Genomic DNA, 26,081 nt, shown 5'->3' on the forward strand with positions numbered 1-26,081 from the left:
TTTTTCTCCTTTAAGGATGATCTGAGGAAGGAAATATGGAATAAAAAGAGCCTTAGTAAGGTAGGGAAATAAGGCCCGGGGAGATGGAAAGTGAGGCACACTGGAGCTAGACTCCACGGCTGTGGAGCAACCTGGATAAAATGGCAGGAAGGAATTCAGAGGTAGAAATCCCCCCAAAATTGGATGGGAAAGGACAGATGATGAAAAATGGGGTGGATAGAGGAAAGACTCTGAGAAGGAGGATGAACTGTTGCTCACTCGATTAACTCTTTTCAGCTAAAATCATTAATAAATTCTACAGAAGTCCCAAAAAATGTGAAAGTGGGGGTATCAGAAGCACAGATCTGTTACCTAATACAAAACAAAAAATCAAAACATTTGAAAGTAGAGGTATCTGAAACACGGGTCTGTTACATGTAAGGCTCGTTGCACGTGCCCTCTGGAATGAGTGGGGCAGAGCACAGGTACTTCAAAAGCATTAGTGGGAGGGCAAAGGGAGGTGACCGGCCATCAGTGCCAGGACTGGGCCCGCGCCGTCCAGCGGGGGGATCCGGTCCCCTGCCATGGCTGCCAGTACCTGCAACGGGCATTAGCCTCAACCCCACGGACGGTAAAAAAGTCATTTATATGATTGCCTTCTAGAAAGCTCGGTGGGACGCTGAAGAAATTAAATTCCAAACTTAAAACTCATTGCATCCGTAGGTCGTGCTTTCACCTGCTGAGGGGCTGAGATTTCCAGTGGAAGCCGTAAGGAATACGGCAGGCTTCTCCTCCTCCCGTTTTTCATGGCAAATCCATCCCCTGCTACGAGCTAGCCCCTTGGATCTTGCACTTGGCCGCCAACACCTATGTGATGCCACCAGTTTGGGAGCAAAACTTGGGGAGCTCCCATGGGAACTGTGTGCTGCCCTCCATGCAGAAAACCCCGGGAGCCCCCTGTGCACCCCCGGCCTGGTGGAGGTTTGCACCGTGGTGCAGGTGGGTTTTAGCTCTTTCATCCCAAATCCTGGGGGCAGGAGGAAAGCTGGGAGAAAGAGGGAAAAAAAAAAAAAATAATTCCAAGCAAAACCCGCTTCAGCACCGCGGGCAGAACAGCAGCCGGAGGAGCGGCGCGCTGCCGCCCGGCCTGCCCGCACCCCCGGCGGCGGGAGGGCGGCGGGACGGGGGTGCCGGGGGGCCCGGCGCTTCGGTGCGATGGAAAACATCTTGGCCGGTGCTTTTCCCTTCTCCAGGGGGTGGCTGTTTGGATAGGCGGCTGGTGTTACCGCACTGGGAAGCAGGAACGGCTCCTTCCAGCGCCTCGGTGCTGCGACCCGCTGCAGGAGACCGGCGGCATCCCAGGTGGGAGCGGGGGATGGTTCCCTTCCCGGCTTGGCAGGGTGAAAAGCGGCGTTCGCGACCACCGCACCGACCCCGCACAGCCGCACCGACAGCACCGCTCATATCTCCAGCCTCCTCAGTCTGTCACAAACAAGTCTGGGTTTTTTTTCCTCCTTTGTGGTTTCTTTTTTTGTTTGGGTTTTGTTGTTGTTGTTGTTTGTTTTTGTTTTGGGGGGTTTTTTGCTGCCGCTCCCAGCACCGGAGACCCACCGTGGCCGCGGCCGAGCCGCGCACCCTCCCGCAGCGGCTCCGTCCCGGCTCTGCACCGTGCGCGGCCGGTCGGGGAGTGCAGGCACCGGCAGCGCAGGCGGTGCGAAGGAGGGAGGGGAAAAGGACTGAACAAACCTACCACACAACAAACCCCAAACCACCAACCCTAATTAATAATAATAATAGAAGGAAGCGCAGCGACTTGCTGCGACCGGCGGAGCGGAGGGCGGTAGGTGCGAGGCGGGCGGCCCCCGGGAGGGCCGGCGGGGCGGCGGGTGGCGGCAGCGGGGCTCGCAGCCCCCCGGGGCGGCCGGGGGTACCGGCGGGTCCGGCGTCGTCGTCGTGTGAAAGTCCCCTTTAAGTTTCCATAGAGAGGCCCTCCGGCTGTCACATGATGGACATGATATAATGAAACAACATCGTGGGGAGGGAAGCACTCGGGGAGCCCGGGGCGGCGGGAGGCGGCGGTGCCCCCCGCCCCGGGCCCGCCCTGCCCCGTGCCTGCACCTGTCTCCGCGCCCGGGAGCGCGGCAGCGCCGGCAGCCCCGCCGGTGGGCTGCGTGTGGCACCCTCCCGCGGGGAGGGCAGGGGGAGGGGAGCCGGCGGAGCGGCCGCTCGGAGGTAAGTTACCGGCGGGACGTGGCCGGGGGCTGCCCGCCCGCCCGGGGGGCGCGGGGTGCCGGCGGGGCAGGCGGTCGCGGCGGTCGCGCCATGTTTGCGCGGCGGCGGAGTGAGGGGGGGGCGCGCGGTGGGGGGGGCCGGGGGCGCCGCGTGTCCCCGCGGAGCGGCGGGCGTGTGCGCGCCCTCCCGCCCTCCATGTCCGCATTCCAGCTCATGTTGCGCAGATAAAATTCAAACTTGAGGTAAACACAAGCGGCGGGGGGAGGGGGGGGGGCGGCTGGGGGGGGGTAGGCGAGGGAGGGAGGCTCGCTCCATCCCGGCTCGCAGCGCCCGCCGCCCGCCCCCGCGCAGCCCACCCGCGGATCCCCCGCACCTGGCCGCCAGCGGCGAGCCCGGCCGGCCGCTTCGCAAGGGGCTGCGGGCGCAGCGCTGCTCCTGTCCCCCCGCTGCGGGGGAGGCAGCGGCGGGCGTGCCCCCCCACACCCGCACCGCGCACCCCGGGAGGAAACGGCAAGTGGGGGGCACGGTGCGCGGCAGGTGCGCGGGCCGCTGTCGCGACATTGGGGGGAGTTTGCCTCTCGCGACGTGGGGGAAGGAGCCAAGTGACAGCCGAGCTGCGGCGGGGGGGGGGGGGAGGGGGGGGGGGGAAGGACGGGACTGCGCCGTGTTGTTTTCATCGCTGCGTGGGTATCCCGAATCGAGCAGAAATAACAACAATCCCCCCCCCAAATCACCCACCCCCAGCGCCGGCCGGGGGGGCCGGGCCGCATTTCCAAGTGCGTATGGAGAAAACAAGATGCGTCCGCGGGGGGGGGGGGGGGGGGGGCGGGGAGGGCCGGGCCGCGCCGCCGCTCGCCAGCCCGGGTCCGTGACACAGGCGGTGCCGCCGGCAGCGGGTATATTTAGCAGTTCCCCCCCCCCCCCCCCCCCCAGCCCTCCGCATGCTCCGCGCCCGGTGCGAGCGGGCGAGCGAGCTGAGCGCTGGTTGATGAGGCGGGCCGGCGAGCGGCCGAGGCACGGCCTGCTGCCCCACAGGTGGGTGCCTGAGGAGAGGGAGGCCCGCGGCCAGGCGCCTGCCCTGCGGGGAGCGTTGGAGTGGTCTGCCGCCCCCCACCCGGGAAGGCGGCGGGAGGCTGCTGAGGGGGCGCGGCGAGGCGAGGCGGGTTGGGGGGCCGAGGGGCGGGCGGGGGGGAAGCGGGGTCCGGGGCAGAGCGGCCGTGCGGGGAGCGGAGTCGGCTGCTGCGGGCGAGGCGCTTCCTGCGTGGCGCAACTCGGGGCTGTTGCGGGAGGGCGGGCGGCCTGCGGAGCTCCGGGTGGGGTGCGTGTGCCCGGGGAAGGGGGGGCGGCCGGCTGCGGAGCCGTGGCTGCTGCGGGCGCGCGGCGGGTGTGAGGGCGCGGGGCGGCGGGGGTGGGGGGTGGGCTTCGGGCGAGCGGCCTCGCTGAGGGCGGGAAGCGCGCGCGACCCCTCGACGCGCGGCAGCGGCCCCCGCCTGGCGCCTCCTCAGCACTGCACCACCGAGGCGGCGGCGGCGGGACCGGCGGCCACGCCCACCGCTCCCGGCAGACCAATGGCCGCGCCGCTGGCGGCCGACCCCCCCCCCCCCCCCCCCCCCCCCCCATCATCTTCCCCCCCGCCCCCCCCACCTTCCCTCCGCCCGCCTTTGGCAGGGCGCGAGCGCGGCCCGCGCCCGCCCACCCGCCTGTTTGTTATGGTCGGGGCCACGTGCCGCCGGCTCAGCCCGTCACGCGGCCCGGCCTCGCGCCGCCGCCGCCGGGGCACCCGCGGGGCGAGGGCCCGGCCCGGGGCGGGGCTGGCGGGGACCGGGACTGGGGCCGACCTCGGGGGGGGGGCCTGAAGGCCTCGGGGCCGCGGCTGCCCGGCTGCCGCCCCCCGGGCCATGCCTGCCGTGCCGGTGAGGGGAGCGGTGCTCGCGGCCTGCCCCGTGACGCCCCCTGAGGGGCCTCTCCCTGGGCCAGCGGGTCGGGCCCTGGCCGAGCCCTGAGGGCCGATCTGCGGCTGGCTCTAGCCTCCGTAGGGGGAGGCTCCTCTGCCCGGGAGAGAGCTGTGAGAGCTGTTTATGCCCAGCGATACGTGGTTGGGGGTTTTTGTATTTTTTTTTCCTCTGCCATCCCTCCGTGCTGTCCTGCATTAGCCAGGGCAGTAGCTGCGTATCTGCCTAGCCCGGTGGTGGTGTGGCGTGCAGCTTTATGTAGGTAACACAGGGGAACGCTGTGAGGATCGTGTTTAGCTATCAGTCTCCTGAGCCTGGAGCTTTGAGCCTATTTATAGGTAGGTTGGGCAGTCTTCAGCGTGAAGGACTTGAGCTGCGTCCCAATCTGTGGCAGAGTGAGGCACCTTAAGTGATGGTGTTCTGTTTTCGGCAGGTCGTTGTTTCTGGAAACAGGATTTTACGGAAAGCTCCAGAGTCATGGTTGTTAATAGGCTATATGGAGAAAGACTAGTCAGTTTGGAGTTGAGGAACGTAATGCCATTTTAATGTAACTTCTCGGATAGCAGAGCAAACAGTAAGAGGATACTCGGTTCTAGATTGGTGGCTTTCCGGCTTGCAGGCAGTGGACCCTGGCCGTCTGTGAACAGCTTATCTGGGGTCAGTAGGAAGCAACAGAGGAAAGGACATTTGTGTTCTGTAGGCTTACATTCATTATACAGGTACCTGCACCACTAGAGATTCTGGGTCTGACGAGCTGTTAAAAAAAAGGACAAAAAAAAGACTGCTATTCTAGGTCATTAGGATACTTTGGTTTCGAATAAGTAGAGGAGGGGTGAGAAAAAAACCTGTATCTGTTTTGTTGTGTATGTCCCTGTTGTACTGTTCAGAAGTTTAAAATTCAATATCTTTTTAAGAATTACATAACCATTAATAACATCGTGACTCTCAGGAAGCTTTAAAGAGTTAAATAACAGCAGATAAACGAGAACAGGTCAAGAAGAGGAGAGATGGTTTTATAACTAATGGTGAGGACCGTACACGGATATTTAAAACTGCTTTGGAGTTGCACTGGAAAGGATTATTTGTTAGTAGTAGTATTATTTTAACGCCCTATAAAAAGAGGATACAAGGAGGAGGATGGAAATCCATAAGTTAGCAGTTCTGTGCTGGTCTAGTCCAGTAAATGAATCGGGGACAGTTTATGGTGCTTCTTGTGCTTTCACTTCTCTTCCATCCAAACTTTATCAGTACGATTTTGAGCATCTGAAATGATGTGTTTCCAGACCTTGACTGGTGTTGATGAGGAGGGAATATGGCCTTAAGATAGCAAGAATGGTAATGGCTCAGAAACAACTGAGGATCATGGTAGTGGTGAAAGGAGTGGTGTGGTAATAGGCTGTACTTGGCATATGTTGTAGAGAGCTGATGTCCTGCGTTGGTTGCAGGAGTCGTTTGAAACGGTGTTACCTATGGGAATAGGTTTATTCAGCCCAGGTAGTATACTTGATTTGTAAGAGCATATCTGCATATGTTTGCATTTTTTTGGGGGGGAACCCCCAAACCTACCTTAAAATAGGAAGTTAATAGGGAGCACTTGGTTTGTTAGATATTTGAGAATACCAGGAGGTGCTCTGTAACAGCATGCCAGTGTCTCAGATTATTTATTTTTTTTTGAGTGTACATGGAGTTGCTGGTGGAATTGATGCACCAGGAAATTGCTTTCTCTATTTTTGTTGGTGAAATGCAGTTAACATAAAATGAGCCCTTTGGATCCTGTATCCCATTTCTCTTTAATATAACTAAGATCATTTATCTTCTTGACAGCTAGAGGAAAAAATACTTCATTTTGTAACTTGGTTCACCTTCTCTTCAATTGCTGTCAGCTCATGACGAGGCACAATGTGTGCTGTACACTGTGTTCTACAGAGCTGTTTTGGTGACGAATACAATGTATATGGAAAAAGTGCTATGAAAAATATTGTGCCAGTTCTCTCCACTTTTTATATAAACAATACCAATTTATCTCTTAAAAGAGGTACTCAGAGTTTCATTTTAGGACCTAATGCCTTGCCTAATTCTGGTGGCAAAAAGGTCGCTATTTTACTCTTCGTAAGTACTTCAAAAGCATCTGAAAAGATTTAAACTAGTGTTCGTATTGGTTTTGCAATAGGAAGTAGTGAAACCTTTTTTTTTTTTCTCCCTGTTGTAATAAAAAGGGAAATTTTGAACTTACATTAACAGTGTGTTTGTTTATGCTGCTGTAACCTGTTACAATTAAAATTAAGAGGATCTCTTTAATCCAGGCTAGGTTTTTTCAATTGCTGTAATCGCGTGTTTACTATATTTCTTTTATATTTAAAAATGAAAACATGGAGTTGTGTTTTTTGTCGTCTTGTGTAGTCTGACTAGCTGTAGTTGATTCTGCCATTTTTGCACAGTGTTTTTCCATAAACGTCGTGCTCCTGGAATTATTGGTAGTACCAGAGTATGAGCTTGAAGTGCTGTAACATCAAGGGCTGAGAGTACTTGCAAACATGAACGCTGAACTGCAAAGTTTAAAAAAAATAATCTCCCCAGCAGTTCTTTGAAGCCATTTTTAGAGAGTCAGGATTGAAAATTTTTGTCAGTGACTGGAGATGGAATTAATTGGGCTGCAACTGTTTGTCACGAATTTAAGCATAAACAGGGTTTTCTTTTGGCTTTGCATTTCGTAAAAATGCAGCATAAAATCCGCCATCCTTTCACAGTCCTTCAGGATGCTGTACCTCAGCCAGCAGATAACAGCGTTGTTGTCTAACAGCATGGCTGGAAATCGGAGTTTTTTGTTCTGAGTCTTGCCCTTACCAAGGTCGGAGATCTCATCCTCCCCTACATTCCTGATCTGGGTACTTAACGCTTGCAGAGGGTCCTGATCCATGAATTTTGATGAATTGCCTTGAGCTCTAGGAGGGATGCGTTAAATGTCCCCAGTATCGTGCTGCTTTACAGACCTAAGTTTGGAGATCTCTGAAGGACTGACATCTATATAGCAAAAATATTAATTATGGTAGTAAAGCAGTCAAGTGGAATTTTTTTTTCTAAGTTTCTTAAATAAAAGTAATGTATTTGGCAGGACAATAAAAATGTGATAATTGTCATAATACTCTTGTTTTAAATAGTTTTAATCAATATGGTTTACTTTATGAATTCTGTAGTCTAAATGTGGGAAGTTTTGTGGATGAGGGGAGATGGTACTACTGTCAAATTGGGTTTCACAGTAATCTGAATTTTGGTGTACTATTACTCAGGAATTATTTTTTCATAATTGTTATGTTACGAAGCATTAATAAGGCAGTGCTGATGGTGAGTTGGTGGGGTTTTTTGTACTCTTGCTAGGCTAGAAATTTGTTACTGAAGCATAAACAAAAGAAATTGAGAAACAAATGGTTTAAAGGGCATTTATAACACCATTTGTAAGCCACGGTTTTACAAACACTTCTCTGAATGTCTTGTTTAAGGACTAGGTCTTATTGAAGAACATAAACTGTGCAGTTACGTAGAAAGTAAAGAGTTGGTAAATATATTGTGACTGCTTTAGTATCTTTGGGTGGTTTTTTCCTATATTTCAAATTTTTACTCTGGCAACCAGACCCACGATGTGCTTACGTGTACAGAATGCTGTGCAGTAGTCTCAACAGAAATCTTGTGAAGTTTGTGTGCTGGTAATATTGAGATTTTATTTATTTTTATTTTTTTCCTTTGTGCCATCTTGCAGGTGGTCAGAAGCAGCAGTTAGTTGCCTGGGTGGGAAGACAGGGAGAGTGGAATGGGGAGAGGGAAACCTGGGTAAGCATTGTGCTGGGCTATTACAAAGTTTAGATATTTCTGCCTTCTTCTTTGCATACAGGAACATACTGATTTGCCTGTATGCTACACCAAAATGTAGCAATTTGAATACAACTACTGTCCTGCTGAGCCTTAAGGAAGGATAAGGTTTTTGGTAGTGTTTATGAGCTCGGGTTGAACTTCGTCTGTGTTGGGAGAAGTTCTGTGGACAGAGTTTGGATCTCTGGAAATATCCCTTGAATCGGGGCTAATTTTTTCATCTGTGTTTTCATCTGGTATAATTTTGGTAGCACATAAATTTCCAGAAAATGAAATATTTTTTTTATTATTCATGTAGTAACATTATGTATGAAATACCCAGAAGATGTGCTATTTTGAGTAATACCTATATTATCTTCTGGTTCCTGAATTTTAGCATAACTGTAGTAGCTACTGTTGGAGCTTCTGCCAAAATATGAGTTGTAAAATGAAGGCAGATACTGGCTTCATAAATTAACAGCATGCAGAGGAAATCAAATGGAATCGAACTGATGTTCGAATTTCAGCCTATTTGGAAAGTAAGCAAGCGTTTGCTGGGTTTTACCTGTATTACTGTTTATATCAGCGAAGCGCGGTGTCTCCCAGCGGCCGGGTGCAGGGTGGCGGGTGGTGGCTCACCCAGGAGAGCACCTTGCTCGGGTCACTGGGACTTGGGACATCTCCTGCCGCCCAGCTGCGGTGCGAGCAGCTGTGCAGTCCCCGGGGAGGGAGAAGCCGCATCTAGCCACCGTGTTTACTTTGAGCAGGAGGAGAAACAGGACGTTCCCGGCTGTTGTCTGGATGTGTTTTGTAAACTGCAAGCGCTGGGAAGGCTTTTAACAAGGTGTAGTTTCGCTGTATCGCCGTGAGTTCTACCGTTTGGCATTTCTAGTGTCGTGTTGTTTCCCCCCCACCCCCTTCGCCCCCTTTTTTTTTTTTTTTTTTTTAGCACAACTTCAGACGTTAATTTGTTGACGTTTGTATATTGCTGTGTCATCTGTAGTTCTTGGGAGGTGTTTATATTCTGATTTCTGCGGCTTGACAGCCGTGCCCCGGGGTGCTGGAGCAATCCGGATTCTGTTTACCCTGTTGAGAACAGGATTCCAAACCTATGAAAAGCGATAGGTTTGGGGGCTTTTTTGTTGGGTGTTCCCCCCCCTACCCCCGTGTGTGTGGTTTTGTTTGGTTTTGGGTTTGCCTCCGCTCGGTGCGGCCGCGGGGGAGGGCTGCGGGCCCGGAGCGCAGCGGCCCGCCCCGCGGGGGGGGGGGGGGGGGGGGGCGCGGTGCCGCGGGGCGGGGGGGGGGGCGGTGCTGGGATGGCGGCGTCGCGCCTGGGGCGCCGCGGGGCTGCCGTCGCCCCCTGCCGGCCGAGAGCGGCAGCGCAGCGCTGTGCGCGGCCGCCGCAGCGCCCAGCAGCAACCTGCGGGCGCTGGGACGGAGCTCCCTGCCTCGCTTGGCTCCCTTCGGCTTCCTTCTGAGCCCAAGCTCAAAGATACCGTCTTTCTTCTAGAGCTGTAGCAGCGTTCCCTTTTCAAGCCAGATCGTCCCATTCTTCCTCCTCTTATCTGTGTCCGTGGGCATCTGTCTGTGAAGCCTGTGGTTCTGTGTATAAACAGAAAGCCGAATGGTGCATCCAGCATTGTGGGATCTGCTGCTTCCCCAAAGAGTATTGTCCTGGAACCACAACTCATTCTGGTAGCTTTGGCAGAGAATTGTGCACCCTTACCATAAAAAAAGGAAGTAAAATGGCTTTAATCTTTAGATTGTTAGCCCTGTTGGATTTTGGTAATCCAGAGATGCCCATAAAACAATATTGACCTAGAAATCAGTAATTTAAATGTGAAAGACACTTCAAATGTGAATAATGTTCACACAACATGGAATAGGAGTGAGGTCGGACCAACTTAATACATGTGGTTTCACTAACACCAAATGTATCTCCTGTTTCAATAAGCAAATAGCGTAGCACAACTGTTTGGTGTTTTTGTTTTGGGTTTGGTGGGGTTTTTTTGTTGTTGGTTTTTTTTCTTGGGGGTGTGTGTGTGTTTGTTTTTTGTGGCTTAGGGAAATGCTGCTGCCTTGGTTTTAAAGAAACTGCAGTTTTCATCTATTACTGATGTTGAGGATAAAGGGAGTTAACAAGGGCAGAGTTCAGCTATACTCTGCAGTGGGAGTTCAGGGGGAACCTCTGTTCTCCCAGTTCTTCTTGTAATGAAATTGTTGACGTTTGTGAGGAAATCCTTACCGAATATTGGAGAGAAAAAAAGTCAGTGGTAGTGACCAGGAAAAAGTAACCATGACTTGTGAATTAACATGTTACTGAGTAAAGCTGAATTACTCAGAAGCAGTATTACTTCAGTAATGAATGAGTGATATCTATAAGCAGTAATAATTTGTAATGGAGACCAAAGTCACATAATACAGAGGGGGAAAACACTGGTAGACATGTTTGATAGGTTAACCCAGGCTCCTAGCATTGTGATGGGAAAGAAGCATCTTTTTAGTGTGCTCTTTCAATTACAGAAGGATGGAAAAAAAATTCTCAATGGGGCAGCCTGGATGGCAGGTTGTAGTCCTACACTTCTGCAAGCAAATGTGCAGTATGATTGATTCCTGCAACAGTTCCCAGGCTCTAAATTGAAACCCTCATTGCTTCTCTCCAAAGGTGGTTCTACTGTCAGGTTTCACTTGATTTTTTTTTTTTTAGAAAGCTGGTTCTCGGTTTTAGCGCAGGTGTAGTTGACACCCAGCTTACATTAATTTATTGTACAAATACTGTCCTTCAGCACAAATGCCTCTTTCTCTCACTTGTGTTTTGCACATGCTGCATCTGCAGCTAGCAGTTACGTTCATTTATAGCCCTTATTTTGTTCTAGAGCAGCAGTTCTTTGCTTCATCGTGCCCTTCCCCCTTTTCAGCATGTATTGCATGCCCCTGTAGTTTAAAGACCACTGGTTTGAAAAACAAGCTCTTCTTTCCTGTAAAGCAAACTTCATGTGCCTGTGGGTGAAGTTACTTTTTCAGAAGGTTTATGTAAGATTACCTGATCCAGTAATTAGGAGAATAAATATTATAAATACAGTTTGTCCTGTCTAATGTTATCCTGGTCATAGTCTCTGTAGGATATACCTGGTTGTATTTTTCCTTTCTGTTGATGTTTTTCTTTGAAACTACAGATACTCCTGTTATCATGAACAGGTTTGATTCTGTTCCAGATGCTATTGGTTGATAAAGTAGTAATGGGTCTTCTGGCAGCTTCTTCCAAGATCAGTTACCGTGAAAAAACTGTATTTACCCAAAGTATATGAGATGTGCTTTGAAGAACAGGCTTGTGATGTGCATATGATTCCTAATAGACAAGGACTGTAATTTATTTTTTTCTTATTCTGGTACTTAAGAAAAATCTTCCTGGCTAGGTTGAAACTGGAAGTCGGCTCTGAGACTTTCAGATGCAGTCTCTTTGGTGGCTATGTCAACATTAATTATTGTATATCTCTAATGTTACCATATAAACCTCCATTTCTTTTGGCCTACAAAGTTTGTGTTGGGTAAACTATACTCAGCTTATTTAATTTTCATACTTGTGTAAGTCTTTGCAAAGCCCTTAACCATTGTTATTAACTGTTCATTGTTCTCTTTAGTAGTGTGGGCAGAAATGCTTAAAGTTTTTGAAAGACCTTGCAGTGATTCTTCACTTCAGGATATTTCCATTCATCCCATTTTTGAGAATGTTCCTTTATGGTTGTGCCTGCCATCAGTATCCGTACTAGGTTTTACTTTCAGTCTGCTGCTGCCTTGAGGGAAATAAAAATTGGGGTGAAAAGTCCATCCTGTTCCTGCAGGTGACATTCATGATTTCTGTTTTCTTCAGTTGTTTTTCTGCCTTTTCCTGCAGGAAAAGGCAGGAGACATTGTCTGTTTGCTGAATGCCAGGTTATCTTTGTGGTTTGGTGGTCCTAGAAATGTAAAACAAGAATCTACAAGAGAGTAGATGTACAAGCAAGGGAGGGCAGCAATAGGTAGATCCTCTTCATCCACTCTGTCCTTGCTGTGAGTGGTGGGCCTTACGTGGCATCCTGTTCTGTCAGTATTACAGCCCTGAGTTGTGGTCAGACTCTATTGCAACATGCATTTTCTGCTCTTCCTGCCCCTCGCTGCCACCAGATCTCCAAAGCATGAAGATGGGTGCAGAACACATCTTGCACTTTTGGTAGTGCCTAAGATAATTCTCACATGGATTGCAGCTGTATGGCTCATAGCTTGAACGTATCGTGAGTGAGGAGTGGGATAGTCATACCTGGTTTTTTTCTGTAGACCAGGGCCTCTGAGTAAGTGACTTCACATGTTGTGGTTGTAGGCTGTGTGTTTCCCTGGTATCTCCACTGTGTGTACTAGATAGATGGAGGTTCTCAGGATACTTACTTTTAAGACAGTGCCTCCTGGAGAGGTGACTTCGGAATCCATTTTTTCCTGCTACCGTTATTTTAGTTTAAAATGGATGAAGGCTATAAAATGTCTGGTTTTCAGCTAGTGGCTATTCAGCTGACCCCTCTACCTCTACATTCTGTGCCTCTCAAGGGTTCTGTTAAATAATATTTACATTAATAGTACTATGTACTGCTGAGTCCCTCCTGTGGTTTATAAGAGCTTAAGTATGGCATTATGTTAACCAGCTTCACTGGTAGCTCAGGATTAGAGTTGTTTGTATTTGCAATTTTGCTGCTAAGTTCTTCATCTCTGGTGAGTGTTATAAATAACAGAGGCTGGGACTGCAGCGAAGGAGTCTTCTAATAACCTGGGCAACAGGGACTGTCATTCCCCGGCTCTACAGGAGAAGGGGCTAGCTCCAGCTGCCTTGAGATACATCCGCAGCCAACTTCCCTGGCTGGGGTATAGGGTGCATGTGCATCAGCGTCACCAGCAAAGAGGGCACAGCAGAGGAGGCAGCAAGGAAGCAGAGTGCTGCATGTGGGCAGTAGTTCCCGAAAAAAGACTGAAAGCATAGAAGCACAGAAGCCTGGACTAGATAAGATTAAAAATCAGGGGCTGTGAAAAAGAGACAGGTGACCAACAGAGAGAGACCAAAACGGCCAAGGTTCTAGTTTCCTCTGTACATAAAAATCAAATTTGAACAATTCATAGAACTCTCCTAGATTTCATCTAGTTATTAGTAATGGTCCTGGTACGTATTCTTCCTTGCTAACTTAAGAGGCCTATTGATTGAATTTTATAAGCTCTTTGTTATATTACCTCCTCCTTGCGTGGGGAATGTAGCAGTGACCCACACAGGAAGGTGTGCCTTCCCATACTCAGCTACGCCACCAGACAGCAGTATCTGAGGCTCTCACCTTTGCTAGCCCATTTTCCTACATGTTGAATTTCTACTTGGATCTTCCACAACCCGAGTGACTGGGCATGCTTCCTGTTTTATCTGCTAATTGCCCTTTCTTACCAGCACTGGTGGTTGATCTGCTCATGTAAATAGAGAAGGGTCGGTGCTTCTTTTTGAAAGAACCATTCAATTGTTAGAGGAATTAGCTTCAGAGATCCCAAGCACCTGAAGTGCTGGGGCAGAAGTTCATTCAGGAATAAAGCAGGGATCTTAAATTTAGATTTCATGGTAAGATATGGCATTGTGCTACTACTAGATTAATGTTTTGGCCCAGGATAATGCTGGCTTTTGAAGAGCTTATCTTCAAATGTTTAAAAATCTGTTCTTGTGTTTTACCATAAACTGATGTGGTCCAGCAGTCATCTGGCTCACATAACTGGAAATATTTTGTTTTTCTTTTTACATGACTCATTACCATGCATTTGTAACTATGGTTATTTTCTCTTAAAGGATTTGTTCAGCCCTTTAATTATCATGATTTGGGGTATTCAGGTTTGACTTAATACCAATGTAGAAATTCCTCCAGGACTGCTAGCTACTAAATAAATCCTTTAGGCTGTATGCCCATAAAATTACCAGGCATCTTAATACTTCTGCATTAATCTAGATTAGGACTTCAGTGAGGTTACATCGCCCTACTGCATGTGTGAATCTTAAAACTTATTTTAGGTGTCAGTGTTGATTACAGTGTGTTTGGAGTTCAGCTGCTAGAGGTGCTCTGACTTGCTCAGTAGCAGTGGTGTGTACTTGGAGTGATGAAGTAACAAGTGAACTGCCATAGCAAATGTTACTGATAATTCAGACTTGAAAAAGTCATAAAGAAACATTCCTCATGCATGCTTTTCCTCATAAGGTATTCCATTAATAGGTAGTGATAATTTCTCTTCTTGCATTATTAAGTATGTTCTTCTGTTTTCTGTGAGACATTTCTTTACAATCAGAAAACTAGAGTTAGCTGTTTAGGAGAAGGTGTAACATCCTTTCTGAAGGATGGTGCTACAGTTGTCTATTGTTTTATTGCTGAAGGGGTCATTTCAGATAGCAGAATTTTTCAGTTGGGTCAGTTCATTATTTCTTCAGTATTTGATAATTCTTCTTTATTTCATGGTCTAAGGTATTTACTGCTGATGGTGTTTGTGATACTACTGCAGAATTTATTAGTTTTTTTATCTATTACAGTAGAATACTACTGATAACTTTAAGGAAAAATATGGAACTGGGAATGGCTTCCTGGGTTTCTCAGTCTTCGTCACTTGGTACACGAAGCCTGATGTTGTATAATTGCTATGTAATTTGTCCTTAATCTTAAGGACAGGTTGTTATACTTAGGAGAGAAGAAAGATTGTAACTGTCAGAGCATCCAGAGTCTAGAAAGTCTTTGAATTGCCAGCCTGACATTTTGAAGGGCTATTTCATACACACTTTTAAAAATTATAATTGCAAGCTCTTCCTTACGCAGTTCTCTTTGCTTATGTTTATTCCTCTCTAGTACTTTTATGACCAGGAATTATATCACTCGGTATTCTTTCAGTCAAGTAAGCAAACAAAACTTCTAGTCTATGTTCATTGTATTGATTTTTCCATTCTTCTGATCATCCTAAGCTGTGCTTGCTCTGCAGACTCTGCTTAGGTCTGAGCTGGATTTGCACCTTAGTTTGCCTGCTGCCCACACTGTTAAAACAGCATGGGACACTGTGTCCCTTAGCATCTCTTAATATCCTCCAGAACATCTGAAGTCTGTGGTGAGTTAGCTTGCTGTGCTGTGCTTTGATGTGGGGTGCAGTTGGAATCATTCATCAAAGCAGAAACATGGTTTAAGAAACTATTCTTAATCATCTTGCTGTTGTTAGCTACTTCTCCGCAGCTGAGACTGCATGAAATGACTGCTTGAATTGTCGTCCATTTCCTGCCTCAGAAACTTCATGGTCCTGCCTTTCATTTTGGAACTGGTGCTGTTGTCTGATTTCCCAGCTGAGACTAGTGTGGAGGCTGAGGTGCTTCTTCTCTTTGCTTAGTTCAGCTGGCTCCTGCAGTTGAACAGTTTAACATAAACCACTGGTGGAGCAGAGAATAACAAAGCAGGAGCTCATGCAGGCAGGCATCCATCGTTGCTGGGAGGCAGCACGAACAAGCTTTGTCTCCATTTATACCCGTGCTCCTCTTCTGCTCTTTTCTACTCATGGTCTAGAGTGAATCCTTTGACTGCTGTCACTGGTCTTGCCTGAGAGGTCACAATTCTTGGTCTATGATCACTGCTACTGGTCAGACTATGTACTTATTTCTTTTTTCTTCCTTGCCCCCCCTGCCCCCCCCCCCCCCCTTTTTTTTTTTAAACTTACGGTGAAGTGGACCAGGTCTGTGCACTCTGGCTACTGAACTCTCAGTTGAAAGGTAGAAGTTACAATCTGTTGCCATTTCTGCTACCTGAAAGCACCTTTCTTCTCATACTCAAGTCTGAATCCATCATTCTTAAACAAGGCATGCGCAATAATTGGATGAATTTTCCAGGCAGCTGTAAATTGAGGTCACAGTTGCTTTATTTCACTGGTATGTCACTCTGACCCATGGCCATTTTGTGATGGGCTAGGCTTTTTCTTCCTTCATAGTTAAGGAGCCATTTACCTGGTGGCAATATGTATTATACTCAGGTATGTGACTGTACATCTTCTGCTGTTGAAATTCACCCCACTTCTATTCAAGACTATGAGGTTATCTAGTTCTTTATGAACAGTGTCCCGGTTCTCCTTTCCTAACTCCTTTTTATCAAAAGCTGTCAACAAAAGCCAGGATTACTAATGAAAAAAAACCCACCAAAACTAATCCCCAAACCTAACTGATAACTTGATAATTCTAAGCATCTATACCTTTATCCATCAACAAAGATCAGGAATAGTTACTTGTGGAGGTCTTGGTGCAGTTCATGTATTGAAAAAAGTTGGATTTTTGTGTGTTCTCTTTTACTGATGTTTAAAACACATCCCAGAATATATTGGTGGATTTAAAAAGCTGATGGTGAGGTCCAGTTCTTCCTGAAGGCATTTCAGTTGACTCAGAGGTAGTCAACTTGGTAAAGTAAACCAGACAGAACCTGCAGATAGGAGCAGAGTAAGAGGTGGGAGTTCCTTTCAATCAGTGCTGTAAGAGCAGATATAAGAGTGGTTAGACCTTTGTATTAGCTGGGTAGAAATAGTGAGGGCTTCAGATGCAAATGTTTGGATAAGTACATTACAGAAGAAACAATACAAAGAAAGGAGAAAGGACTGAGTCTGCTTTAGAAGATGGGAAGATAAACAAAACCTACAAGCCACATTAAGCTGTGTCAAACAGTGATTAATAAATATCACAAGATTCTTCAGTCATTTGGATAAAAAAACAGCATGGGGAAGCAGAGCTGTCATTGCAGGTGATAGAATGTTGACATTTGGTTCAGTCTTTTCTAGGGATGTGGGGAAAAAGCAGGATGATGAATGGATATGATGGTTTAGAAACTGAGGCAAATGACGCTAAAGCACTGAGGTCCAGGTGAACTGATAAGCTCTAAAAGAGACTTGAGTTGATACATGCTCTTAGTATGGCTTCAGTAGACTTCTGAAATTTTAGGAGAGAGTGAGACACTTGAGTACATGAAAAAGAAAATGAAATACAGTTAGTTTATCAAAAATAAATTATGCTGGAGTAACCTGACACCTTCTCTGTTGAAAAGTACGTATTTCTTGGTCTTTTGTAAGGTGCTTGGTAGGAAGCACCTATTTCCATACATGGAAAATCTTATAAACCACATCTTTCTTGTATAGCTTAAACAAGAACAGTTGTAATGCTGGTGATCAGATGAAGAAGTAGTAGTGACAAGAGGTTTTGGAAATGGAAGGAAAAAGGTGGGGACAGTGGTTAGAGAATACAGGGGTTTTTTTTGGTGATTGGCTTAGATATGAGGGGTGAGTAATCATCTGCCTGTTAGGGTTCACACAATAGACTTAAGATTAAAAATATATATATTTAAAAAAACAACCAAAAACAATTATTGAAGGGTTATGACACTGAAGATGTGCTACTCCAAGCAGTGAAAGACCATTACAAGTGTTGCATTGATGTGTATTTTAAACCTGTAAAAACCCTATTCCTTTTGTCTGCAGTTTGACTTTCATAATTAGGAAGCATTGAGTTAATTGTTAACGTGAATGCTAAAAGAAAGTGGGAGCAAGAAATACTGCTCTCTTTCATTTTGTAATTGTGTGGTATTTATAAGAAGCTGTGAGGTCATTGGCTTCCGGTATGAGCCACTTCCTGAAAACCTTGCTCTACATGGTAAATCTAAAAATGTCTTTCTTCGAAAAACTCAGCTGTTTGTTGTTTTCTCTTCTCTTGCTTCTGTCCACCTTTTGTTTCTACTCCAGAACTTGCGTACCACCGCAGAATAGTGGTATGTTGTGATGGAGGGTGACGCTACAGAGGGCACAAGCTGTGTTGGAGAAGGTACAGCAGAGAAGTACAGTTCACAACCAAGTGCAGGCAGTGGTAGCATGGAAACAGCTTAAACACGCAGCCTGACATGTAGGAAGTATTGACAATCTAAAGCTGTAGTAAATTGTGAGTGATACATTGGCAAGTGATCGAGTTGTTTAAGATGAGGTAAAACCAGCATCAGCAGAACTATTTTGTGTTCTTATGTTCCTGTTGAGTTCCAAGTATGTAAAAGGCAATTAGTTTCTTGTAAAAATGGTTAATTTTTTTTTTTAAGTTCTTGTACTGTCAGCAGCTTCTAAACTTGTAGGTTGTAGAAGTAGCCATCAGATTTTCTAAGACATCAAGGTTTTGGCAGTAGAAAGAAGTAAGCCTATTTGTGTGTGTGAATGAAGAAACTAACAGCCCATAGTTCATTATTAATTTGATGAACATAGAACATACATTTGATTGTGTAACATTTACATTTATAATGTAAAAGAGATTATTTAAACTCAGCTGTGTTCTTTAAAATGTGGATATATAATTGTAATAGAGCAATATAAATTAATTCAACTGTGGCAGGTCAGTGTGCATGGGAACTGGGAAAGATGAAGAGCATGTCTGACAGAAAAATTAGAATTCTGAGGTAGTTTAAAAGTGTTGTGTCTTTCGCGTGTTTGGGTTTGGGTTTTTTGGTTTTGTTTGGGTTTTTTGTAACTAAGTTGGACAAACTCAAATAACTAAAAAATGTATGTATGTTTTTTTAAGTAAGTGTAATCCAGAAATGTATGGATAACATTTTTGGGTTGAGTTTTTTGAGTGGCTTTTGGTTGTTTGTTTATTGGGTTTTTTTCCTTGTAATTTCTTTGTATTAATTGAATAAAGTACTAGTTAGGGCTAATATCTAGGCTAGCAGAGTAAAAGCTAACTAGAACAGCTTTGTAAAGGAATATTTTGATTTATAAATTACAGAAGTTTTGCAGTATATGAAGATACAGAGCTGCTGTGAAAATGGGTGTTAGAACATCATGTGCCAGTTTGAAGATAAACATGAATATTTGGCATTAATAATAACACACTTTGAAATTAATTAGTATATTTGATTTGACTGTGGAAGATATATTAAAGCTTGCTAGACTTCACAGAAGGAATAACAATGGGAAATTCTTAAAAACAGTTCTTAAATTTGCAAGCAGTTTTATAATAATGTGGTTTTAGCCCGTCAGCATGCTGTTTCGTAAGAGCTTTAAACTCTGTCTCCAGAAAGACATGCTGCCTGTCAACCTGGCAACATTCCTATAAATTTCCATGGCAATTTTATTGGTAATTAGCATTTGTCAATAGCTTGTCGTCTATTATAACCTTTCTGTATCTCAGACTTCTCTTGCCCATACAGCAATTGGTTTGCAAATTTCTAAAATTACAATTCAGACCTCAGCTTACTGGCTTTTATCATGTTGGTATGAAGAATACAGTTTTTAAACTTACTGGAGATGCCTGTGTTCACTGTTCTGTTGATACAGGTTTTTTATGTCCTTGTTTTCTAGTCCAAGTTTCAAACTTGTAACTGTGGAACACACATCCTCATCAGTGTGCTATTACTTTTGGTGTTTATTATTTAAAAAATTGTCTCTTTATGAGTCTGAAAAAAAGCTCAAACTATGTCCTAAAGTTGCTGTGAGTGTGCATTTGTTTGGGATCAGGCTCAAACTTTATGGTAGCAGGTTCAGCTCATGTGCCTTAATAGGAGCTGTACCAGTATTATGTACCTGTACCAGGTACTGTAACACAGGTGCTGTGTTGTCATGGCTGCCGCAGTGTGATTTTATTTTAGCTACGTGTGCTTTGATCTGTTAGTTTTGAAGTTATACTAACTGATACAAGGACCACTTTACAGCACTTGCAGCTTTGGGACTTCAAGGGGAAAAAACCCTAAACCTGATAGCAGTTTTTGCTCTAATGCTTTACTTCCTGATGTTCACAGTACATGTTTGAGGATCTTGAGATAATTGGTTAAATCAAACACTGTGCTTCTCGTGTCTGAGCCTCTTCTAGTGCCATGGCAAGCTACCTAAACATTATATGTGTAATGACAGCTCTGTGTGTATTTCCTTCTAGCACAGGTTTTGAGGAGAATACAGTATGGCAATAGGAATTGTAGGTACTCATTCAGACAGTACTTAGTGCTGGAAAGTTGTACGGTGATTGTCAGATTTGAGGTCTGGATGGACTTTCAGCTCAGTTTGGTAGAGCCCTTGATTTTTACATTCCTGTGTAGCTTGGTATCGTTGGTAAACTGAGGTGAAATAGCAATACTTAACTGCATCAGTTTTCACCAGTTGTCTGGTACATGGTCTAGTCACCTTACAGGTGTGTGTGTGGGAAATAATCAGGAAAAGCTCTTCTGAAGGAGCATGAAGATTAACTGCAATAATGTGTGATAGAAAAGGATTTAGATGAAGTTACCTAAAGCCTTTGGACTACAGAATTGTAGTACAGCTGCGCTGTAGAAGTGGACTTGGGGTTGAAGTTCATGATTCTTGGGTATTTATCACATAGAACATTGTGTTTATTCATATTTAAAGAATCTCATCTTTGGGTGAAACTTTGGCGCACACACTGGAAAATTGTGTTGGAATCTCTTAGTTTTCTACGTTGCCTAAAAACGTAAACCTTGAAGTGCTTTGCAAAAGGCTATTTAGCCTTTTTGTGCTCTTCTGAAATGTTATGTTGCTTGCTTGGTTTTACATTTAGTGTACGATAGTTACTGGCCATCTTTACATCTTCATTATATTCCCAACTGTTTACCTAGTGTTGAGCTTGTGGAGATTTTAGTTAGGTGGGTAAAGATGAGCAATCTATGGTTTGACAGCTGCAATTTCCCTAAGTAAAAGTAAAATGAAGTAAATAAAGAGTTAAATGAAGAACAGGAGCTCTGAACAGCATATCGCTGCAGTTTCAGATAGTTATCACTAGGAGGACACATAGACCATGATATTAAGGAACTAATTGTTTACCTTTTCATATTAACTGGTGTGGTACTGGAAAATTACGTGTTGAAAGGTTGCCATATAATAATGTGTTAATTAAGATGTTTTATTTTACTTGAAATTAAAAGGAGTTGTGTAATGGACTAAAAATGAGTATGATAACATTTGGAAATCTCATGGTGATTACTTTGTCGGTGAATCAGAAGAATGCATGTTCTCAAGGGCGTATACCAGCCAGTAATCGATGACATGCAGGTAGAAGTGATTTTTTAAAATAACTTATTTTACAATTTTGTATTGCAGGAGTTCCTTTCTCCTTTTTCTGAAATGTTTATGGTGGCTTCTGCTGGTCAGGACACTATGTAAGATGGATCACTGGCTGGCATTTGATATGGTATTTGCTGCCACCATCATTTATGTTTAATCTGTTTGTGATCTTCTACAGTGTTTGAAAATAGTTTTTCTTTTAGTTGTCTATAAGTGTTTACTCTAGGTTCTGATATACAGTTATGTATCGGGTTGAGTAATATGGAAATTTGTCTAATTGATCTAAATAGTTTGTAGACTGCCCATGTTGCTGAGGCAAGCTGTTACCTAGTAAAGATTTCAGAATCTGACTTTCTGTATAGAATCATTATTGATATCACACATGCAGACAAAGATAACTGAAGCATATGCTTTAAATAAAATGACACGAGAAAATGAAAAATGGTTTGAAATTTAAAGTTAGTGAAGGATGCATGAAAATAACACCAGATGGAGAGAAAGAGAAACTTAAGACCTAGATTATTAATAAGTATAATATGTTACTGTTGTATAGAATAGAATCTTAACAGGCTTCCAGTGTGTAAAATGCATTGCAACTTCTCTTAAGAGTTTCTGTGTTGCATAGAAGTGAAAATGCATTATCTGACTCTTCCAGAGTAATGTTCCCTGAGACTACCAAAAAAAGAGTATAACACAGTATGAAGTGATTTTTGGAAACTTAGTAATGGTTTTGCCCTGGTAGAACTGGGGAAGATTGAATTATTTTGTTTTTCATTAAGACATTTGTGAAATTAATATGGTTTTACATCTCTAGGTTCATAAATTTCTTTCACTGGGAGACATTTTCCTCAATGTTGAAGCTTGTTTGTGGAGTTTCATTTTGTTAGACTGAACAACAAACCACTGAACATCCCTTTGATAAAACTTGTGGTCTGGAATGGTTGCATAGTTGTTTTATTGAAATTTCTATGATTGAACACAGTTGTTCATTTTCCCCCTCATTAGCTGTGTCTAATACAGTTTAATTTTTCACACATTTGCTGGTGCTTACTGTGTTGCTTTTATCCTTACAGCAAAACCTGATTTTTAATTTTCTTGCAGATTATAGTTCCTGTCCATCCATTTGTATTCACTCAGCTCAGTCCTTTATTGTTACTTTTCATGGGAATCGACCTCTGCTTTATAACAAAAACTTGGGTGTTCTGCATGAGGCCCTTAATTGAAAAATGAGGACCCAGTCTGGTTCCAGACTCTGGCAATTGAGTATCTGCTCTGACTCGGTGGACAAGACCAAGCATTCTGCAGATCTTGGGCTTTAGCCCCCTGGATCATTTAATTGTTCGTAATTTGAGTTGAATTGCAAGTTAGTCAAGGCAACCTTTTTTTTCTGAAATGTTACTGCTAGGGATTTGGTAGAGATTTTCTGTATTTTTGCAGAAGTCTGGAGTAGGACCTGACTCAGCAAAGTAATTAAAGTTCTTTTTTTTTCTTTCCTTTTTTTTTTTACTACTTAAATTCAATGACTGAGGCTTCTCAGTCTGTCTTTATGATTTTTTTTTTAAAGACCTAGTTAATTGCTAATCCTAAAACTTGCCTAGAAATAACTTCAATTGTTCTTTGAAGTAGAGCAGAAACACTATATAATACTACTTGTTACATTAGTAGAGGTCTGTACTGTTTTTGTAAACAATCTAGTTAAAATTTTGGAAAGTTTGAGCATAGAAAGGAAAGGTGAGACCCCCTGTTATTACCTGGAGAAGAGACTATGATCCTTTTTACTTCAATGGGGAACAATGAGCATGAGACTGTAACACTTCATGTTAATTGTGGAATGTTCAGTGGTGGGGGTTTTTGTTGTGGTCTTTTTGGGGACACCCCTCCCCTCCCCCCCCAAGTTGGATGAAATGCTGTGTACCGAGGAGTTGACTGACAGAATGAGACAAGCTGCTGTCAGGATGAATAAATGCTGAAGTACAGCTCTTGTTCATACTATAGAATGTTTGGTGGCACTGTCAGAACATTAAAACAGAGAGTAATTACAATATCAGAATATTTGCAGTGCTCTTAAAAGGCAGTACAGTGGTGGTAGTGAAGTAAGTTTTTGATTATTTAGACCCCTTAAATTAGAAGATTGCTTGCTACATTATAATGAATTATACAAATTTATTTGATTAGGTTTTTGTTTTACAATGTAGAAATTTTTAACCTTTGACTAAAAGTCCTTCGGAAGTCATTCAAGGTGTCACATTAAGATAATGTTTTGGTAACTCTCAAATTCTGAATCAGATCAATACTGAGATCTTGTGGGTAAAATCTGATTAAATAATGTCATAAATTCAGTTGTGAGGCTCACAGATTGACAGCTGGTACAGGCTTAGAAGAATGATAGGGCAGAGGAAGATGTGGGAAGGCAGGAGGTTAAAGCAGGCAACCATCTGATGGGCAGACACTTTGCAAGGCAGCAGTACAGATGGCAGTACTACTGTAAGTATTAGTATTTGTAGTGTAGCACATTAGCAGACTGTATGCATTTACCACTAGGAGTGTAGTCATATGTGAAATTCTAACTTTCGCAACATTTAGACTCCATTACAACAGATTTGCTAGACTTGCATTTTGCAGCCTATGAAGTGTTACAAAGAGCAAATGAAGTATGAAGCAGCCTTCTTCCTTCAGCTTCAGAGTCATATAACAGGAACTGGAGAAAAGGATTCTTGGTTGAAACGAGGCATGGGCTAAGGAAGTTTAGATGTGCTGCAACAGAAGGTTGTTATATATCAGCTTTTCTCAGCTGGTTGCCAAAACTGAAATGCTTCTCCAAAGTAGTTGCAGGTTTACTTCCTGAATATGCTGAGGACGAAACATCTGTTCTTCTCTAGTCAGGAAACAAACAAAAACCCAAACCACCAAACCCCCCAAACAAACCAAAAAGTGGCAGGCTTTCTTTGTCTCCATTAACATAAGGATTTTTATGCTATCATTTCAGTGAGTAATCAGTTAGATTTGGTACTTGTTTGCCTAGATGTAGAACTACAGAATTCTTACCTGCACTGATGGAAAACACTGACTTTGCAGCAGTGTGTTGCCGAAGTCAGCATCATTGATGTGGGTAAAGGGGAGCAGAATCGGATCGCGATATTGTAGAGTGGTGTGGGATTGATGCAGCTTCTCTCCTACGGCCCATTTCTGCTAGTACAACGCTAAAAGAAACTAGTTCTGCGTAATTCTAACAGAATTTCTAAGACAGTCTTCATCTCTCTCTTTTAAAGGCTCTAAGGATAAAGCAGAAATCCTACAATTTCTTTTTACAGTCACAACAGACACTTAATTCAGGGGTTATTTCAGCTATTTTCCAGAATTAAATCTCTCTTCATATTGCTGTACTCAGTAGTTGATGACTTTTTTCCCCTTTTACTTTACCTTAAAGCCTTTTTTGTCCTTTCTGTCTGCTTTACTCTTTTTTACATAAAAAAAAGGTTTTTGTTGCTAAATGGATTTTCTGTTTTTGTGCTGCAAATGGTAGCAGCATTGGGATAATGAAAGAGCTTGGGAATGACAGCTGTATGTTGAGGTGTTGTCAATGTTGGAATGTAATCTTCTGCTTTGACCAAAAATGTTTGTTACACAAACATGACAGACACACATGGAAATTGCTTTCCTGTTGTAAGTCACGTAAATAGTTGTGAGAGCTGAAGTGAAGAAGTTACTGTTCTGCCCTAGGACACAAGCTTTAGCTGATTCAGTCTGACGTTCAATTTTAAGAGATTCAGGGTACAGAAATCACACAGAGCCCCTTGGGTTACAGAGGAGTATTTTTTTATGCTTAGTTTTTAAATGTCTTACAGGAAGCAGATGCTGTAGACCAGTGTGGTTGGCTTATTGAAGATGCAAGGTAATTGAACCAACATGGGATTAAAGGCAGCTTTCCTGTGTAGTCATGTGACCTGTTTTAACAGTTTTAAGCAAACAGTGGAAAAGTACGTGAGTGTGTCTGTAGACTTTTGGCAGCTGGTATCTCCAGAAGCCATTTCCAGGGCCTTCATTTGTTTCTGTTAATTTGCATTAGCTGGTATCAGTTTCTTGACTTTGATAACAGTCTTGACATCTTCCTTAATTTTAAATTGAAATGGAGAGTGGTAGAAGAGTGGGAGAATGAAGGAATATTCATCCCTGTATATTGTGAATAGAATGGAATTATAGAATCATTGAGGTTGGGAAAGACCTTTAAGATCGTGGAGTCCAACTGTTAATATAGAATGCTTGTGTAGAAAGAAATAGAATACTTTTATGTTTAGAAATGGGTCTGGAGTCTGCTCAGTACATGAAGGTTGGTCAGATGTGTCTTCCAACAGAAACAGAGCAAATTGATGTACAGAGGGAGTTTTCAAACCCCATTTATTATGGGTTGTCCTGGAGCTGTTGGCCACTAAGGGTGAAGTTTGCACAGCTTGCTTCTAAGCACAGGACTGATAAGTTCTAATGGAATTATGTCTCCATATTTCAAAAGATGTCTTGAAATTTCTTGGAAGAGGAAGTTGACTGACATAAATTACCCAAACAGGAAAGGAAGGATGTTATTCCAGGTATTGTTCAGGGTATTTTTTAATTCTGCAGAATACTTGAGAAGCAGTTGAATCATTAACAGGAGTGACAAGCTAGGAAGTTTTGAAGGGAGTACAGGGCTCAGACTTGATAGTGCATACTTAAAAAGTCAAACCCTTTGCTGATACCAGATCAAAGTCAGTGAAGTGCATGTTAAAACAGCACAGGAGCTTTTCTGTATCTTCATGTTTTAAATACTCAGTAATACATAATTTTCACATTTGTTTGGTTAAGAAAACTTTGGAGTTGATTTATGTTTGGGTTCTTTTTTAATAAAGCGTTGCTCTGGCTGGGGATTTTTGGGTTGTTTCATTTGGTTTGTTTTTTTAACTGAATGCTGGTAGAGTATTTGGAAATTGATCATAAGTAGTAAAAATATTT

General features: G+C 44.2%; 1 long non-coding RNA gene across 12 annotated transcripts in view; it reads left to right on the forward strand.

Annotated features, from left to right (window-relative positions):
• The first annotated feature begins 1,120 nt into the window (after nucleotides 1–1,120).
• LOC106631764 (uncharacterized) overlaps nucleotides 1,121–26,081 on the forward strand; it is a 132,424-nt gene continuing 107,463 nt past the window's right edge. For 5 of the 12 annotated variants that reach the window (XR_008732411.1, XR_008732406.1, XR_008732402.1 and 2 more), the window contains exon 1: nucleotides 3,051–3,246. This is a non-coding gene — a long non-coding RNA (uncharacterized LOC106631764). Of the gene's footprint in view, nucleotides 1,820–1,897; nucleotides 2,212–2,302; nucleotides 2,454–3,050; nucleotides 3,247–26,081 lie in introns of those variants that run through there. The other 7 variants (XR_008732399.1, XR_008732405.1, XR_008732410.1 and 4 more) reach the window with 6 other exon arrangements.

This window comes from Falco cherrug, chromosome 5 (assembly GCF_023634085.1).
Source record: "Falco cherrug isolate bFalChe1 chromosome 5, bFalChe1.pri, whole genome shotgun sequence".
NCBI lineage: Eukaryota > Metazoa > Chordata > Aves > Falconiformes > Falconidae > Falco > Falco cherrug.